This window comes from Phocoena sinus, chromosome 4 (assembly GCF_008692025.1).
Source record: "Phocoena sinus isolate mPhoSin1 chromosome 4, mPhoSin1.pri, whole genome shotgun sequence".
NCBI classification, from domain to species: domain Eukaryota; kingdom Metazoa; phylum Chordata; class Mammalia; order Artiodactyla; family Phocoenidae; genus Phocoena; species Phocoena sinus.
Genome location: NC_045766.1, coordinates 74,371,607 through 74,390,155, shown reverse-complemented (window position 1 = coordinate 74,390,155; position 18,549 = coordinate 74,371,607). Strand labels below are relative to the sequence as shown.

Sequence of the window (18,549 nt, the reverse complement as noted above, 5' to 3'; positions counted from 1 at the left end):
GAACCAAATAAAAACCTAGCACAACATTCCAAAGTGTCAAAGGTTTGGTGAGAAGGTAGTATATTATTTCATTTGGGGTGAAGTATGGGTGTGTGTATGTGTTGAAGGGAGAACTTGCTCCCCATGGTGACTGGGCATCTAATGTGAAAAGATCTGCTGCTCACTGAGAGGTTGGCAAAGGTGCCAGCTGCTCTGTACTTCCCACCATGATGGTTAACTGGCAAGTAAACCCAGCTGCCTTGGGTACATCTGACATCACGAAGACCTGAGAGCTCCAAAACCCAGCCCACAGTCAAAGCAGTTGAGGGTGCCCCTAGATCTGGGGTGCAATTACAGAGTTAGGAGTCAAGGGCAGGAGAGAGTGGGAGCTGGCAACTCACCCAAGGTCACCATGGCTCCATGGAGAGGGACGGGACTCACTGCCAAAGACCTAAGCCGTTCCTCAAAGCCTCCTACAGCACGTGAGAGGCATGGACGTGGCAAGAAAGAAACGCCGTGCAAAGAACCTGTGAGTGAGAGCACGAAGCGCCCCGGCCCACAGGAGGAGGGTGGGCAAGCATGTGGGAGCCGCTGAGGGCCGGGGGACCTCGGAAAGTCCTTATCCACGTGGCGTTTTGGCCTCAAACATTTGCCAAGTCCAACGCAAGGTCCCAGCAAGTCAAACTAGGAGAGAAGCCACGCTCGGTGAAATGGCTGAAGCCACTGGAGTGCTGTCCTCAGGCACTCCCGTGATGGCCCCAGTTTGTCTGTCAGGTGGTTCATCGCCTCTCAAAGACAATGGAAAGCAGCTACGGCAGAGAGGTGACGCATGCCTCGTCCTCCTTCACTCCCACGCAGACCGTGCCGTCTAATCAGGGGATTCTCTGCCAGGGAGCCCGGGCTTGGCCTCAGAATCCTCCTCAACACTGCCCTCCAAGGAGGTTCTACCAACTGGTGGGAGCCGGCACACAAGGTACAACCACTTGCCATGTCGGTTTAAAGTTTCCAAGTCTCCCTGAGAAAGCGTGACCCATATAGAGTGTCATAAACTTCATAAATCTGGTCACAATTTATCCTAATCCAAAGGTCTCGGACCCTGCACTCGGGCGGGCCTCAACCTGCCTTTCCCTCAACCTGCACGTACAGAGATTTCCACATCCGCTGGTCAGCCCTTGGCCTCTCCTAATGCCCTAGTAGGAACATGTTATTAAAATGACAAGGGTCATTCGGTCCCGTCCCCAGGCTCAATAACCCATCAATCACCAGGAGAGGAATGGGAACATGATCCTGGCTAACAGCACCGAGAGGGCGGAAGCAAGGACTCTGCATCAAAACAAAGCTCGTTTATAACGCTTCCCCCGCACCCTGGCAAAGGGCGCTGAACTTCATGACGCCTGTTTAATACCGTGCGGACATAGAAATATTTTCATTACCCATAGACAGGGATACTGAAGGGCATGTGAAAGCACTTTGTAAGCTGTGAATTGCTACATGTGCAAGCTATTATTAGTACCTTTGTTAGAATGACTGATAGCTAAATGGACAGGAAGTTGTAAATGTGTCTATTTATACAGAATCTCAGCTCTACAGAATTCAGCAGCTTTCCATCAGCAAAACGGTGCTTGTGTGGGCCATGGGCCAAGACGCAGCCCCCCCACCCCACCCCCAGCCGATCAAGTAGAATACTGGCTATTCAGAGGCAGGGACGCCCCTGAAGCAGGAGGGGAAGGAGCTGCCAGAGAGGAGGGAGGGGCACGTGAGGAAGCCCCAGTACCAGTGCTCTGTAGAGGTCAAGAAGGGCAAATCCTACAGTGCGGTGGGGCGGTGAGGGCAGGATCCAGTGGTAGAGAGGTGAGGAGGTGGCCACAGCGAGCACGGCAACTCCCACAAGGAATCTGGTTGTGCAGGGAAAGGAAGAGATGGCGGGGAAAGGGGCTGGGGATTTTGAAGAGGGGATATTCGAGCATCCTTCTGATTAAAGAGAAAGATACAGAAGAGAGAACATTTTGGTGGAAGTAGAGGGATCGAGGGAAGAACAAACCCCAAAGAGATCATAGCAGAAAGAGGTTGGTGGGGTGGGGGCCCGAGAGAGAGAGAAAAAGAAAGAGAATGAGAGAGTGAGTAGCTGGGGGGTGAGGACTGTGGCCGGAGGAGCTCAGGCTAACCCCAATCAGCTGCGTGAAAGGCTGGCGGCTGTGCTGGAACCACATTCAAGTGTCACCTTGGGCAAGTCCCTAAACCTGACGATCATTTCCTCATCTGTCAATGAGGGCAATGCCTTCCTCGTGGGAGTGTCATCAGAAATACTGGTGTTAATGCAAATCAGGCAGGCCCCTACCCACAGCAGCCAGCACACGACCGGACCGCCCCTGAAGCTCAGCAAGGAGCTCAGAGGCCGTTGCACTGGACCGCGGTCACAGGGCCGTGCAGGCGTGACCTGGAGAGAGGGTTGAGAAGTCGGGGATCATGCAGTGGGAGGGCACAACCTCTAAACGGGGGGAAGATCAAGGGGGTAGAAAGCAAGGATCTGCAGGAGCGAGGGGCGGGTTGACAGGGGTGGGAGGCGGCCAGCGCCCCTCGTCCTCAGGAAAAGGAGGCGTGGGCGTTCTTTCATGAGGTGGAGGCTGAAGGGGAGCCTGTTTACCATGGAACATGGGTGGTGGCTAACAGAGCAGGGATACAGCGAAACATTTGGAAAATGAGGCAGTCGAGTGTGGTGGTTAACATGTGGCTTCCGAAGTCAGAGAGCCCGGGGTTGGCCTCCTGAATCCATTTACCAGCAGTAAGTGATGTTTAACCCCGCTGCATCTCGGCTCCTTCACTTTAAAATGGGGCCTTATTAAAGATGTTCCCACTCGTAGGGTTGTTGTATGAGTTCAATCACATAACCTGTATAAAGCGCTTAGTGTTTGGCATATAATAAGTGCTCAGTTAATGCTAGCTAGCTTCATCATTGTCGCTGTTATAATGGGAGTGTGTGGGGAGCGGAAGCTTGGAGTAGATAATCTCAGAGAATGGGAGAGGGAATAATTTCTGCGAGCTTGAATAAAAGACTTCCAGGATTAGGGAGTTCCCTGGCAGTCCAGGTGTTAGGACTCAGCACTTTCACTGCTGGGGCCTGGGTTCAGTCCCTGGTCACGGAACCAAGATGCTGCAAGCCGAGCAGCTCAGCCAAATTAAAAAAAACAAAAAACAAGCCTTCCAGGGTTAAAAGCTCCCATAAGGTTATGTAATCCACGCCCAGCCCAAAGCGAGAACACCTAGGGCCTAGTGAAGCTGCTCCCTCAACCCCAGAGCCTTGGCACGGAGGCTGACACCCAACAGCACTGGAGGCCCTGCTTGGGGGGCACTCCAGCCCTCAGCAGGAAGGGGACAGCTAGATGTCTGAGGCACGGCCTATGTGGCCCTCGGCCCCAAGCTGGACTCCGGTCTGCAAAGGCCCAAGGCAGCCCTAGGGTGACCTCAGAGGACCTGCGTGAGGGCTCTGGGGCTGGAGGAAGGAAGGAGCCCGCCTGGGATGAGGCAGAAACAAGAAGTGGGTGTCTTCTCCCCATCCTGGCCCGGTCAGGAGCAAGGGTCATGACCACAGAGACGTCAGACCCTCAGGGTACAAATGTCTCTCCACAGCTGGTCCAAAAATAGTTTCCATCCCACTCAGGAATGCACTGCACTTCCCTTGCTGATCAGCTTCCGCCCCCTCCCCTCGGCCTCCAGGAGGCCTTTCAGGCTGGCAGAGGGCTGAGGAGGGCAGGGCTGCGCTCAGCTCCCCAGCCCCCGAGACAGGAATGGCATCTCCCTTGCTCCTGTCTCTCCCTCTCCCTTTCCCACTATTTGCATCCCTCTCTCACACAAGTAGGTACTCTCAGTTTCTGCCTCCCCCAAGCTCCCCCATGGGCACCCCTCCTCCCACAGCCCCAGCACCCTCCTCCCGCAGCCCCAGCATCCTCCTCCCACAGCCCCAGCACCCTCCTCCCACAGCCCCAGCATCCCCCTCCTCCCACAGCCCCAGCACCCCTCCTCCCACAGCCCCAGCATCGTCCTCCTCCCACAGCCCCAGCATCGTCCTCCTCCCACAGCCCCAGCATCATCCTCCTCCCACAGCCCCAGCATGCCCCTCCTCCCACAGCCCCAGCATCCCCCTCCTCCCACAGTCCCAGCATCCCCCTCTTCCCACAGCCCCAACACCCCCTCCTCCCACAGTCCCAGCATCCCCCTCCTCCCACAGCCCCAGCACCCTCCTCCCACAGCCCCAGCACCCTCCTCCCACAGCCCCAGCACCCTCCTCCCACAGCCCCAGCATCCCCCTCCTCCCACAGCCCCAGCATCCCTCCTCCCACAGCCCTCTGTCTGCCCATCGTCTTCCCCTCCTCTCTCCCCTCTTCTCAGGACAGGCAGCGGGTAAACAGGAAGTGGTTAAGAGAAAAAAGAAAAGGAATCGCTGTGGGCTGGAAAGCCTCTGCTCATTTGGGTGAGTTCCCTGCCTCGGAAGCCAGGTCTTGTCTGAGACGTGGACACCTCTGGGTGACAGCCTGGGCCCCGCTCCTGGAACTCTCTAACAGCCGTCTTAAAAAGGGCAGGAAAACCAACCAGAGCTTTCTGTGCCTCCAGCCACCGGTGTCTGTGTCAGGGGTCCCGAGACGCTGCTGAGCCAGAGGAGGCACACGGCCCCGCCCGCCTTAGCATCAGGTTGGGGTTGGGAGCTGTTCCCCGAGAGCCTGTGAACGTAGACGTCCTGGGCACTCACACAATCTCCATGGGGAACCACAGCCAAGGGCGGGCTGACCTGTGGCCAAACGCACACACAACGCTTCTAGAGCGCCCGGCCTCTGTGTCGGGGCTTTGGACTGGGAAGGGGAAATCCCTCCTAAGAGGCGTTCTTTCTGGTACCTGGCTGACAAGCAAGTGAGGGCCGGGTGTTCTCAGTGTCCCCGGGTCTGGTCCCCGTGGGAACGCGCCCCTCCCACTGTCTCAGTGTTCCCTTCCATGCACTGGCTTTGGTGCCAGAAAAAGTAGAGAACAGAGATTCTGGAAATGCACAGGACTTCTACCCAGTTCCCTCATGAGGGATCTTAGCCTGACTCTGGGCACCTCAGCAGAAACTAAATAAACCTCCAGGGTCAAGAGAGAAGTCACTCTTGAAAGGTTGTGTCCTTCTCACCACAGGCTTCCCGAGCCTGTAAACACAGTCTGTTCTTGCCAAGGATGAGTTACTGGCGAGAGAACTTGCCAACTAAGGGCTGCTCCTCTCAGAGACAGCACAGCTCTCCTCGCTCATCACCAACCCCGGAAGGCAGCTCTCACAGAGTCTCCTCAGACCAACTCGGTCTCACCCTTGTCACTACTTGGAAGCCCTCGGCTGGGGACGCGTCTTCTGGACGGGAGCTACCGTGCAGCCTGACCTAGCTACTTGCTGGCTCTGGACAGCAGTCCACTTTCTTCATCGATCAAAGAGGGATGGTGGTTTGTCTACCTAATGGGATTGGGGGAATTCTTTGTAAATGTGGAATAAAGAAGTGTATGCTTTCAAGAAATTTCTAATTTCACTGAGAAATCAAGTCATTAAAATCTCTTAATAGAGAAACTTGATGGAGCACTTACAACAGGACAGGCATTGTTCTAAGCACTTTACTTGGATTTTCTCATTAGTAGTCCTAATCGCCCTACGTGGTGGTACGATTATTACCCTCAGAGGCACAGCAGGCAGGTGTCAGGGCTGGGATTCGAACCACATTTGTTTGTCTCTGGAGCCCATATTCCTAACCACTATGTGTACTGCCTCTCCAGTATAATCTAGGCATGACTAAGTGATAAAAATTAACACAACACGTAGGATAAATGTCCAAGGTGACCCAGGGTGTTTTATAGTTTAAAAATATGCAACAGATCCATCCCCAAGGCTAGCTCTTTTAATCACTGATCATTAAATCACTCTTGGCCTCCATTTTCCTATCTGTAAAGTAAGGGCGGTAACTACGTGAGCTCTACCATTCCTCCACCGCTGACATTTGCTGTTCTCGGTCAGAGCAGGAGAAATCTGGAGAGCCTGGTACAGACTCTGGCTTAAGCTACAGGTTACGGAATAGTAGAGGAGAGAAGGCATTTTGGGTGCAAAAACCAGGATGCATTCAATTGTGAGGATGAATACATAGAGTGCACAGCTTGGAAGGGAAGTATTTGAAAAGGAGAGTTTGACGAGAATGGGTACCCGGGGGGTAGACATGGGCCTGTTTGTATGCATGTGTGTTTGTAAGTGTGTACGTATATAAAAAGACAGAAGGAAGGGAGGGAAGGAAGGAAGGGAAAAAGGGAGGGAGGTTGACTGTGGAGGAAAGAAGACCTTAGGGCTAGATTGAGGAGTTTGAATTTATCCTGTAGTCCCAAACGTCCTGACAATAAACTCCCATCACTAGAGGGAAAATGAGAGCCTCAGCTGGATGCTGCAGCGTTCTCCTGGTTGAGTACTCCTGCTATGGTCTGCCCCTTCCCCAAGTTACTGTCCACATGGCCTCCTCCATCATTTTCCTAAAATGTAAACTACGTGATGACACTCTTTTGCTTAAAATCCTTCAACGGCTCCTCACCGCCAAAAGCACAGCTTCCACATGTAAACTTTGTGCCCAACATACAAGCCTGTTAGGAGGCCTACCTCTCACATCTCTTCACTTGCCCCTGTGCCCCCAGGCATCCCAGGCTCTGGTCATTTCAAACCACTCCAAGCCTCTCAAACATGCTGAACTTTAGCATATTTTTGTTTTGAAACAATTACTTTGGCTACAGCATGGGGAGCAGATGAACTTGGATGGTGGTAGCACAGATGGGGAGAAGACGAATTTCAAAGAAATATGAGGTGAGTGGACAAGACTTACAACAGGACAGGCACTGTTCTAAGCACTTGACTTGGATTTTCTCGTTAGCAGTCCCAATCGCCCTACGTGCTGGTACGAATATTATCCTAATTTTTTAAAATATGGAAAACGAGGCACAGAGAAGCCAAGTAATTTATCCAAAGTCACACAGCAGGCAGGTGTCAGAGCTGGGATTTGAACTACATTTGTTTGGAACCCATATTCCTAACCACTATGCGTACTGCCTCTCCAGTATAATCCAGGCGTGACTCAGTGATAAAAATTAAAACAACACATAGGATAAATGTTCAAGGTGACCTAGGGTGTTTTAGAGTTTAAAAATGTGCAACAGATCCATCCCCAAGGCTGGCAGATGGAACGTAGGAGTTGAGGAGAAGGTAGGAAAAAGGATAATTCCTGGGTTTCTGGCTCGTACAGCTGGATGAAAGGTGGAGACAAGGAAAATCAGGAGAGGACGACAGCTGAGAGGAAGATCATGAAATCAGTCTGAGACATCCTGAGACCCAGGTTCATTTAAGACATCCAAGTGGAGCTAAAGGGAGCCTGGGAGCAACACAAGGGTAACTGAAGGTGTGGGCACAATGAGATTCCTGAGAGAGACTCTGGGGGAGAAGACGTCTAAGCTGTGCCTTGGACAATCTCAGCACTGAATGGACTGCCAGAGGAGAAGGATCCCACAAAAGAGCCTACGGTTTTGGGGCTTCCCTGGTGGCGCAGTGGTTGGGAGTCCGCCTGCCGATGCAGGGGACACGGGTTTGTGCCCCGGTCCGGGAGGATCCCACGTGCCGTGGAGCGGCTGGGCCCGTGAGCCATGGCCGCTGAGCCTGCACGTCCGGAGCCTGTGCTCCGCAGCGGGAGGGGCCACGACAGTGAGAGGCTCGCGTACCGCAAAAAATAAGAAAAAAAAAAGAGCCTACGGTTTTGACTGACAGTGGGGAGAGAGCTTTTCCAGGTGGGCGTGGTCAATAACGTCAGCTGTCACTCAACAGTCAAGTAAGATGAGAGCCGAACAAGCCTAAGATGCAGCAGGACACAGCCATTCAGGACCTGGAAGACCGGTTTTGGTGGAATCATGGGCCTGAATCCAAATTGGACTATGATGAAGGCTGCCTGGGAGGCGATACATGAAGTCAGTGGGTATAGACAAATGTTTTGAGGAATACGGCTGTGAATATGGAGGAAAGAGGAGCTTGCAGCGGGGGCGGCGGGGAGGGTAAGGGTTTCTCTTTTTCTGTTCTTTTCTTTCTTTTTTTTTTTTTTTTTTTTAAGACTGGAGAGTCCTGGCATGTTCTAAACCTGACCAGAAGACTTGGTTAACAGGGAGAGTATAGATATACAATCACTTATCACACGGATATATTTGTTTATGCATTTGCCTCATCTCATTGGCTTGCAAACCCATACAAAATCAAAGACGGTGTTTTATTTTTGTTTGCCTAACGCCCAGCATGGTGTCGGGCACACGGTAGATGCTAAGAACGTGTTGTTGACTGGTGGAGGCTGTGAATGACATCAGGACAAGCCTGAAGTCCTGGGGAAGATGCCCGATGCTGGAAATTAGAAAAGGAGTGAAGTATTGTTGATGCTTATAAACTTAGGTGTGATTCTTGAGAGATTTCAAATTCTTAACAAATGCCCAAGGATCCCAGAGACCTGAGGATGACACGAGAAATAAAGACTAGGAATTCTCTTTCCTGTGGCAACCACGGTCACGGTTGAACAGAAGTCACAGGCTTTGCACCCGATCGTGTTCTTGCATATTGTTCAGATTTCTCCAGCAAAACGCTCTTCAGAGATGCGAACAATGACGTATCCTCAGTCTCAGGGCTCGCTGCTCCTCTGTCCTTGGCTTAGTGTCAACGAACCAGGCCTGACAAGCTCAACTGAAGGTGCTTCCTGATAGGTGATGCCCTGACAAGCCCCTTACCCTTTGCCTTCATCTGCTGAACTGCATGTTGCATTCTGTATCTGATCAGCAAAATATGACCACTACTAAGCAAATGAGGTGATGCTGCTTTAAGCTAAGCTTCCCCAAACCTCTAGAATACTTTGAGATGATAGCTCTGGCTAGAAAGCCAAGACTCCACTGTCAAAGGCAACAGAGCTCTGTCAAAGGATATCTTTGCCTTTCTGGTCTTAGCACCTGGTTTCTCGATGCCGATGCCCAGCTGCCACGTCCCTCTAATTACTACTGCATTCCACACGAGGGCACCAAGGGAAGGACTTGGTGTCTGGCCCAACTCTATCCATCACAGGGAGATTAAGGCAACGGAGGGAAGATGGAAAATCCTGAGTTCCTTAATAAACTCACCTTTCCAGTTTCAAAGGAGTGTGATGAACCATAGTCCTCACAGGACCCTAAGAATGCTGGCAGGCACTTCTGGGGAAATGCCAACAGCATCTGGGGAGACATGAACTCACTCCCCTTTCCCCTGGTCACTGCAACAGGATGAGAGGGTTACTATTTTCAACCTGGAAAACTCTCATGTTGCTGTAGCTGGTTAACAGTTGCCATATCCCACCCTCGGTTGGCCACTGTTCAGAGCCTGAAGAAGAACTCTCAATGGACACAGCTGGTCTGGAATGTCACATGAGTGGGCCACGCTGAAGCTTGGCTGCCGGGAGCCCAGCCAAGCCAGGAGATGGCAGGAAGCAGCCGCCCAGAGAAGAGCATCCCCTGAGGGTTAGGGTAGGTGAGCTTTTCTTAGGCCAAGGCTTTGGGCCAACCACCAGCGGGGAGCATGGCCAACATGCCAGTCTTCTCAGCCACAGCCTCCACCACACACGGCTGATCAGTAACAGCCACCTCAGTCTCCTGGTAGAGGAACAACCACCAAATGAGATCACGCATGCCAAGAGTGTTTTATACATTAGAAGAGGCTAACAAAGGCTCATTTAAGGAAAGTGGGTCCAGCCTAATCAATAACAGCAGCCAGACACCCACTGACTACTAAGAGGAACACTCTGTGCCTTTCATCAAATAATAGTCATGAAGGGACGGTACTTCGGCTGGTCTCTTGCTCTGCGTGTGTCCTTCGGCCTGGTCTGCTATGTCTGATCTATCCTTATGTAACCCAGAGAAACTCACTTAGCAAAACAGAGACTAAAAGTTTCCTAAAATTTTTGACCAGAATAAAAGAGCACTTATGAGGTAAGACTTGGAAAATGTGGGCTAAATGCTTCAGTGGTGGCAGGAAGGGCTGAGCTGGTATTGAAGAGATTTGGGAAGGGTCTCAAGCTAATCCAAATGAGTAAAATCTGGTGGAGATGAGGAAACTATTTACTTACAAGGTTCTCCTCGTCTGAATCTATAATCAAGAATCTCAAGGTGCTTTAAGTCCAGGTTCTGGGCCTCAGTTTCCCACAATGTAAACAGCCAATGCAGGTAACAGACAGTCGACCCACTGTGTGTGACTGGTGGTGGCAGAAAAGGCAGAAGATGCAAATAATCCCACAATTCTGTGCTTGCTCATGAAGAGCACAAAATACTAACCAATTAGCCTCAGTGTGTTTCCAAGGAAAAACATCTCAATATACTAAAAGAGTGTGTTAAAATAGATCCTATTTATTAGGATTATCATCATTATTATTACAATGTTTGCCTAAAGGCCAATGATGTGATTTCAGATAACATACCAACCTGGGGAGTATATTCCTGTAGCTTAAGGACGGTGGGCCATCTGATGAAGACTTTTGGGGGTGATGGTTGTGGGCTGAGGGGCAGAGCTCAGGAAGGTGTCCAGGAGAGAGTGGAACCGAGCAGGACCCTGTGTGGTCTTCCAGGGACAGACCTTCCCCCTGCCCTGTGTCCTCCAACTCTTTGTTTGTAGAAAAGCTTTAACCTCCCAAGGCTTCCCAAGTTCCAAAGAGCAAATTTAATCAGAGAAGTGAAAAAATGCAGGAACAAAGGAACGCGGTCAAGCGAGACAAAATAATTGTTTAGCCATAAAACAAAGTCAAGGGCCCTTGGCTCCTCCTCAAGGGCTATAGATGACATCCTGAGCCATATCCTTGAGTTGTTTTGCAGAAACTAAACCCCTCCCCAGGTAGAGGAAGTTGACTGCATGCTGAGCACCAGCACATGGACCCCAGACTAGTTGGAGGCAGAAAACTGATAACTGAGATTTCCCAAAATATGACCCTGTTACCTCAACACAAGCCAATCAGAAGAATGCCCATAAGCTGATCAGACACTCTGCAAGCCTCACCCCAACACTGCCTTTAAAAACCCTTCCCTGAAAGCCCTTAGGGTCTTTTGAGCGTGAGCTGCCCATTCTCCTTGCTCGGCACCTGCGATAAACACTGTGCTTTCCTTCACCACAACCCAGTGTCAGTAGATTGGCTGTGATGCATGTCACCCCAGTTCCTTTCATTAACAAGAAGATGCAAAACTTCTGGCAGACTGAACTCACTCAGAGCAACTTCCAGACACCAGCGAGCGTTTGGATCTGGGTGGAGTCCTTAGGTCAGTGTTCTGACAGTCAGGAACACTTACCCCAAAGGAAAACAGGGCTCCATCCAATCCCACCCCACCCCACCCAAAGCACTGAGCAGCAGAGTCCTATAACCAGTTATGTCACAGTTTCCAAAATCAAGACCAAACTCTAAGTGACAGCTCAACACCCAAGAAATAGAAACAAAGGAGCCTTACGAATAACTATTTCAGTCACCAGAGGTCTCTCATCCTTTTCAATTTAACTAAGAATGGAAAGTTTTCTAATGTGTTATTTATTCTACAGTATCAAAAAGTTAATGCCACCCAATTCTATACATGACTAACATCTTATCTTTGGCATTTCTCATGGTTTTCCTAGGATTTTCCTTTCTTTTTTTTTTTTAAAGTTTCATTATTTCCTTCACAAGCCAAACTCCATGACCTTGGATCAGGCCTGAAGTTCAAAGGCAAGAGCAGAGTCCTCATCCCAAGCTCCCCTGTCTGCACACTTCCTTTCTAAATAGACAGAAAAGGGCGGTGAGGTGAAAGCCGGTGCTCAGATGACTCCATTTTTCACAATCACTGGTAAATTGTTGCTTAAGATGTTTCTGGAATCAGGATCTGAGCAGTGAGCAAGGGCAGTAAGGAAACTCCATTCCCGGAGCTGAGCTCAGCGCATGCAACAAGGCAGGTTCTCAAAACGGCTTGCCAACAGGCTTCTTATCTTTCAAGATCTCACACAAGTCTGGATGGTGGAAGTAAGTGGTTCATATGCTCATTCCTCAATCGAAGAAAGTTTCTGAGGAGTGGAAAATTCTAGGGACAACAAACATTTAGAAATTAATTCAATACCGTGAGCAACTCCAACTCTGTACCCCTGGTACCCAGTACAAAACCTGGCACATGAGGAATGCTCAGTGAGCTCTTGAATGACATGAAGGCAGCACTCTACCTAAAACAAAATGACCTCAGTGACAGACCAGTATCTGCAGCTGCACCAAGGTCAGACACGTACTACACTACAGTTTTTCCAAAGAGCTTTCTCCAACCTCAGGCTGCAAGAGGCTGGATGACTCCAGAGCGGAGCAGCCCAGCTCACCTGGTTCATGCAGCCAGTCTGAAAGGTGCATTGTTTTGTTATGTGACTAAGCCCTAAATTTCGGTACCTTGTTGCCTTTCAAATGAACTTGAGCAGTATCTGGATGCAGATGGAATTCTTAGAGAATTCCTGACCATTAGATAGATGCCTATTGAGAACTTCTGAAACCAGCCTCTTCTGATGCCATGAATGTCTCTGATGCGTATCTTTGTGGAAGAAAATCTTCCTCCATGAAGGGAGGGAGGAGGAGGACAGCTCAAAACATTTACTCCACACCCTGAGTGGGGAGGCAGAGTCCAAGGAGCTTTACAGTTATTGTCCTATTTGATGCTTACAACAACCCTCTGGGGTATTTGACAGATAAGAGAATTTGTCAGAGAGGGTAAGTGAAGAGTCCAAGGTCAGAGGTGGAAAGGGGGAATGCCAGGTTTAGAATCCAGATTTGAACATGCACTGGTCCTCGAAGGTCCTGGTAAGTGGTCTTTTGTGGAAGTATCTTTACTAATTACGGGTGTATCATTCCTTACAATCATAGTTACTGAAAAATACTGTATCAAGTTCTGTTCTCATAGCCACCATATTCTGAGTACTCCAAAATGGAAGATGACTCTCCTGGTCTCTGCTGTCATGTGCATAATTAGGATTTCCACATTACCAGATAAAGCACACTGCTATGAAGGTACTCTTTAGAGGGAGAGGAGACCTTTCTCTATAATGCATCTTTGTATTTGCAAATAGCATCCGGGTAAACCATCAAGAAACTGACTACAGACTAATATACATGAAAAGATGTGAAGAATTTTCTAGGCCATCCCACCTGAGGCACACAGTGGTAGCAATGCTACCAAGAGGCCCCTTTCTTCTTGGGAAATTAAATATGTCAAATCTTGGTTCATTCAAAAGGTACTTTTTGAGGCCTTTGTCATGGAGCCGCATTCCAGAAGGTCCTATAAGTCATTTATGAAATATGCAAATTGCAATGCAGTGACAGAAGGTAGAGCTGTGACCACAGTCCCAGAGATGGCCACCAGGATATTTACTGTGAGTGTGAAAATTACATTTCTGAAGAAAACGGTATGAATAGGGCGAGAGGTATTTTTATAAACATATCTGGATAACTGTTGCCATGGAGGTGTTTCACCTGGCAAGAATCGGGAAGTCCAAAGCTAGGGCTTAATGTCAGAGGTGCTTTTACCAGGAGAGGCTTAACATAACCTTGTGACACTTTCTGGAAAACATCAGCCCAGACCAGCAACCTGTGTTTGGATGCCGGCTCTGGCCACTAGGAATGATGCCACTAGGGTCACTCTCCATATTTTTTTTTACATCTGAGAGAAAACTCTGCAGTGGCCCCTTGACCTCTCTAATTGCCTGCCACATATTAAAGGATTCATATATATTTGTATGGACAAACTGGCCAAAAAACCTATTAGATGAAGTAAAATATATGAGACCTTACTTACATATACTTTTGGGATCTCACAGTCACAAGACCAAAAGCGTTCTGTTCAAAATTCTGTATTCTATTTGATGTAAATGTTCTCAATATATGAAACCCAAGAAGTAGACTATTAGCAAATTATTCCATGTACGCCGGTGCATGCATTTTAAGTACAGAGACTGCTGGAAGCATCAGGGCTGCGACTGATTTCAACAGTTTACCATAACGGAGTAACTCAAATCCCAGGAAATGCACTGTCTGGATACAGAAACCAACAAAGAACAACAAAGTTTGAGCAGTAACCTTTAATTACATTGAAAACAACTTAACAGACCATGTCCTTCTTCACATGTTCTATTAGCAGAGGGATTCTGAAGGGTCAACACTTTATGAGACTCAAAAGAACAGAAGCCCTCACAATGGCCCCATAGCTCCCTTTGTACACACAGGAGTAGTCTACGGACAGAACCACTCTCTAAGTTATGCTGCCTCTAGAAACCAGACAGAGAAACTGCAGCCCTGGCTGCACACACATTCCCATGACAGTGTGTCACAAAAGTTAAGAACCAAGTTGTTCAACTGCTTCCAGACCTTAGTCAGACTTGCTTCACTACTAACTTTTATGATGTATAACGTATCACAAGCCTGTAATCTCTAGCCCGTCCCCTTGGTCCTGTCTCTTGGTTGGAGGTAAGGACCGGAGCCTCTTACAGACGGAAAGACCAGAGAGAATTGGAGGAGCTTCTCTCCAGGATGTCCCCACTGGTCCTGGCCTGGCTCTGCCTCAGCCCCCGTCTGAAGATGGACCAGAACCACGCAGCCACCGTGGGCCCAGCTGCAGGGGGAAGGGCTGAGAAACACTGAGAGAACGCTGAAGTCAGCTGCTTTTGAGTCTCCGAGTCAGCATCTTCAAGACCAGAGTCATTGTTGAGAAATAAGACTTCTCCCCCACAAAAACCCCGAATGTAACAGTGATCCAAGAGCTCAAAACCAGCGGGCCAAATTCCGGAGAGGGAGCCCAAAGCTGACCACGGGAACAAGGAACTGGGGGCGGATCCCTCACCCACCCGCTGCTGCCTCCTGAACAAGCTGGAGTGTTTGTGAGACAAGGAACAAGGAGCTGGGCGCTACATCGACGGGCCAGGAGGATCAGTCCTGCCCAGAGCTGGGCGTCGTTCCTGGATGATCACACACCACCATGACCTTATTCCAGAAACTACTGTCTCCAGGAAGACCTGGATAGCTTCAACTAGTTGTTGCTTTCACAGTGAAGGGGTGGAGGAGGCTAACTGGGGATGCAGTGGAAAGACAGCCAAGTGTTCTAATTATTGATGTATTCAAGTAATTCAACTTCAGGCACTTCTTAGGATATAATACTATATGAAAAAAAAGCAAGCTACAAAATTGTATACATACACACACTTAGAAAAAATTTAGAAGGAGAACCTCTTAAAGTATGAATGATGGAATGGTGAACAATTTCTTTCTTTGAGGACATTCTAGACCTAAGAATAATCCTACAGCTAGTTGGAGTTATTCTCTTGACTGAGAACACACTTTAGGAAGGGATGCATGTGAACCAGTGAGGGTAAAAGAAGTTCTTTGTCTGGTTCACCAGATGGTTCAAATTAATCCTGGTCACCAAGAAGGAGACAGACAGCTCAGACTGACCACACATCCATCAACTCCCCCTGTATTTTTCAAGCTTTCCAACTTCGGGGGAACGAAAGACATCTCAGCTCAGCAATTCCGAGGAGTTAGTGACTCAAAGCACCGCACATGTGGGAGCCCCGAGGGCATATTTTTAAATTTTATTTTTTTATACAGCAGTTCTTATTAGTTATCTATTTTATACACATTAATGTATATATGTCAATCTCCCAATTCATCACAGCACCACCACCACCCCTGCCACTTTCCCCCCTTGGTGTCCATATGTTTGTTCTCTACATCTGTGTCTCTATTTCTGCCAAGGGCATCTTGAACCTCCTGCTTCCACACCTGGGGACACAAGAGAGTCTCTCAACACGACAGGGCTGGATGGAGCGAAGGGAGGAGCGAGCACCCAGCATCTGGCAGGAGCCTGAAATGCAAGACTAGCTCAGGAGGACTGTGGGTGCTGTGCGTATTCACTCAGCTACAGAATACTCCAATTTCCAAAATGACCGGTTTTCCTTACCAAGGCCTCTCGCACCTCATGTACCACCCGCCCCACACCTCCAGGCTCTGTGCTGTATTATTTTCGGAGGCACATGACATCTGAGGGAAGGAGGGGAGGCAGCCCCCATGTGCTGGGCCCTGTTTCCTGCCAACCACCGTGCTGGGTCCTTTATCCACGTCTTCTCTTTCAATTCTCAAAGTGATGCAGAAACAAGGGAGTGCTGGGGTGTTTTTAGAGACAGGAAAACCCAAAGTCCAAGACAACCCAGGCAGTAGGGCTGATAAACCATGGGGATGAGATCTGCACAGATCGTCCAACCTAGCAGCCCTGGCTCCCGGGCAACACAGACACAAGCAGCCTTGCGGACGAAAACACATCAGAGGATTATTTCTGGTACCTGAGGGGTAAGGAGGGAGCTCCGTGATAATACTTGCTAATATGTTAAAAAAAAAAAAAAAATTCACGGCTGAAAGGCAATTACAGACACAGCCAGGCTTCTTGGAGCATTTATGGTGGCTGCTAAAGGGAACAGGCAGTCGATCCATCCCGCCGTGCCCGAAGTCCTCAGCAAAGCCCCGACTCACGGGGAAGGCGGCCCCGCCTGCACACCGGACAGCAGCTGTGGCTCCCAGGGGTGTGCGGCACTGACTCTTAAAGGAGCCAGTGGTCAGCAAGGCAATGTGCCTTAGACACATTCTCCTCCTGCTCACAACAGCTCTGTGCCCAAAGTGACACAGGTAGCATGTGGTGGTGCTGGCGGTGGTGGATTTGGGCTCGGCCCTGCCTGATCCTAAGCACTTTTCCTGCTAATCCAGGCAGAGCCGTCCCCTGGAACCACCCAGTCTATCAGAAAGAGTGGATCCCTGTGGTCTGATCAGCACATCAAATCCTGACTCTTGCCAGCTAGCTGACTCTTCTATGACATTATACGCCCGACATTTTCTGGAGCAATTCCGAGTTCGAGCATGCTGGTTCCGTTGCACCCATGGGTGTGCTCATACTTGTCTTATGATGCATTCTGCCCCCAGGGGCCTCACGGGCCTACGCTCATCTGTGCAACCCTCTGCACTTGTTTCTCCCGTGGAGGGATGGTTACCCCTCCCGCAGTGACAGATCATTTATATGTTCTGATTTGCTTCCCATGTTTGTGCTTCATCTTCCCCGCCACGCCCTTAAGTGCCTTTTAAATCAACACTTTACCACTGGAAGACCGTTCACAAAGAAGGAATCCTGGAAACAGAATACACAGCAGTAGAAGAAACTACCATCCCGCCTAAAATTGTTCTGCTTACTCGATTTGCAGGTGGCATGGTGTCGGACAGAATGACCCTTTAGAGACACGATTTTACAGTATCTCATCAGAGCGCAACTCCCAGAATGGGAGCTGCCAAGCTGTAATTTAACTGGAACCCACGTAAAGTCCTATATGCTTAGATTCAAAAACTTAAGTGCCTCGACGCGACACAACAGAAACTTGGCTTGGCTATAGTTCATTCAAAATATTAAAAATCTTCAACTTCTGGTATAGTAAAGTTAAAACCAAGTTCAACGGTACAATGTGATTGTTTAACAGGAAAGAAAAAGTGAGTGTTGTTAGGATGTGTTAATGGAAGTGGAACGTTCAGGTCACAGGAAGCAAATGTTTCGCTGAACTCGGGGCTGAGCCCTCGTCACCCAGATGACAAATAACACGCCTGATTCTGAGAGGCACACGTAACAAAATGATAGAGCCTCAGAGAAGGAAGAGACCTGGTGTCTAGCCTGGATAAGAAAAGAGAACAGAGAAACATAAAGAAGTTCTCAGACGTTTGACAGCTTGTCATGTGGAAGAGGCAGCATAAAATGTGAACCGCTGAGCAGAAGTGACTGAGAAACAATCTTCTGTTTCATATAAAAGGAAACTTTCAAATCATATCTATGCGAGGCAGAACAATGGCCCTCAAAGATGTGCACGGCCTAATCCCTGGAATTCATATCAGCGTTACTTTACATGGTAAGAGGGACCCTGCAGATGTGATTAAGTCAAGGATCCTAAGATGGGGAGACTCGTTGGATTATCCCATGGGTCCAGCGCAAATCGCAGGCTCCTTATAAAGAAGAGGCAGGAGCATCAGAGCAAAGCAGAGGTCAGAGTCAGAGACATATCTGAGGATGCTACACAGCTGGCTTCGAAAACAGAGGACGGTGCTACAAGCCAAGGGATGCAAATGGCTTCTAGAAGCTGGAAAGGGCCAGGGAACAGATTCTCCCTTAGAGCTTCTAGAAGGAATGTAGCCCTGCTGACACCTGGATTTTAGCCAAATAACACCTGGATTTTAGCCAATCCATTTCAGACTTCTGACATCCAGAACTAGAATAGAATACATTTGTGTTGTTTTAAGCCACTAAGTCTGTGGTAGTTTATTAGAGCAGCCATAGGAGATGAATGTCTAATGGGATGTCTAACAAGGGAATAACCTCTTCTGGCCCCAGGGAGCTCCCTGTCCCCAGGGGCAATCAAGAAGAGGCTGATCACCTGTGTGTCAGGAATGCTGTGTGGTTAAGTCCTGGATGACCCACGGCCGACCC

At 49.3% G+C, this 18,549-nt stretch overlaps 1 protein-coding gene across 2 annotated transcripts in view; it reads right to left on the bottom strand.

The window, feature by feature from the left end:
• ITGB5 (integrin subunit beta 5) overlaps positions 1 to 18,549 on the bottom strand; it is a 112,269-nt gene that overhangs the window by 12,151 nt on the left and 81,569 nt on the right. The gene's annotated exons all lie outside the window — the stretch shown is intronic.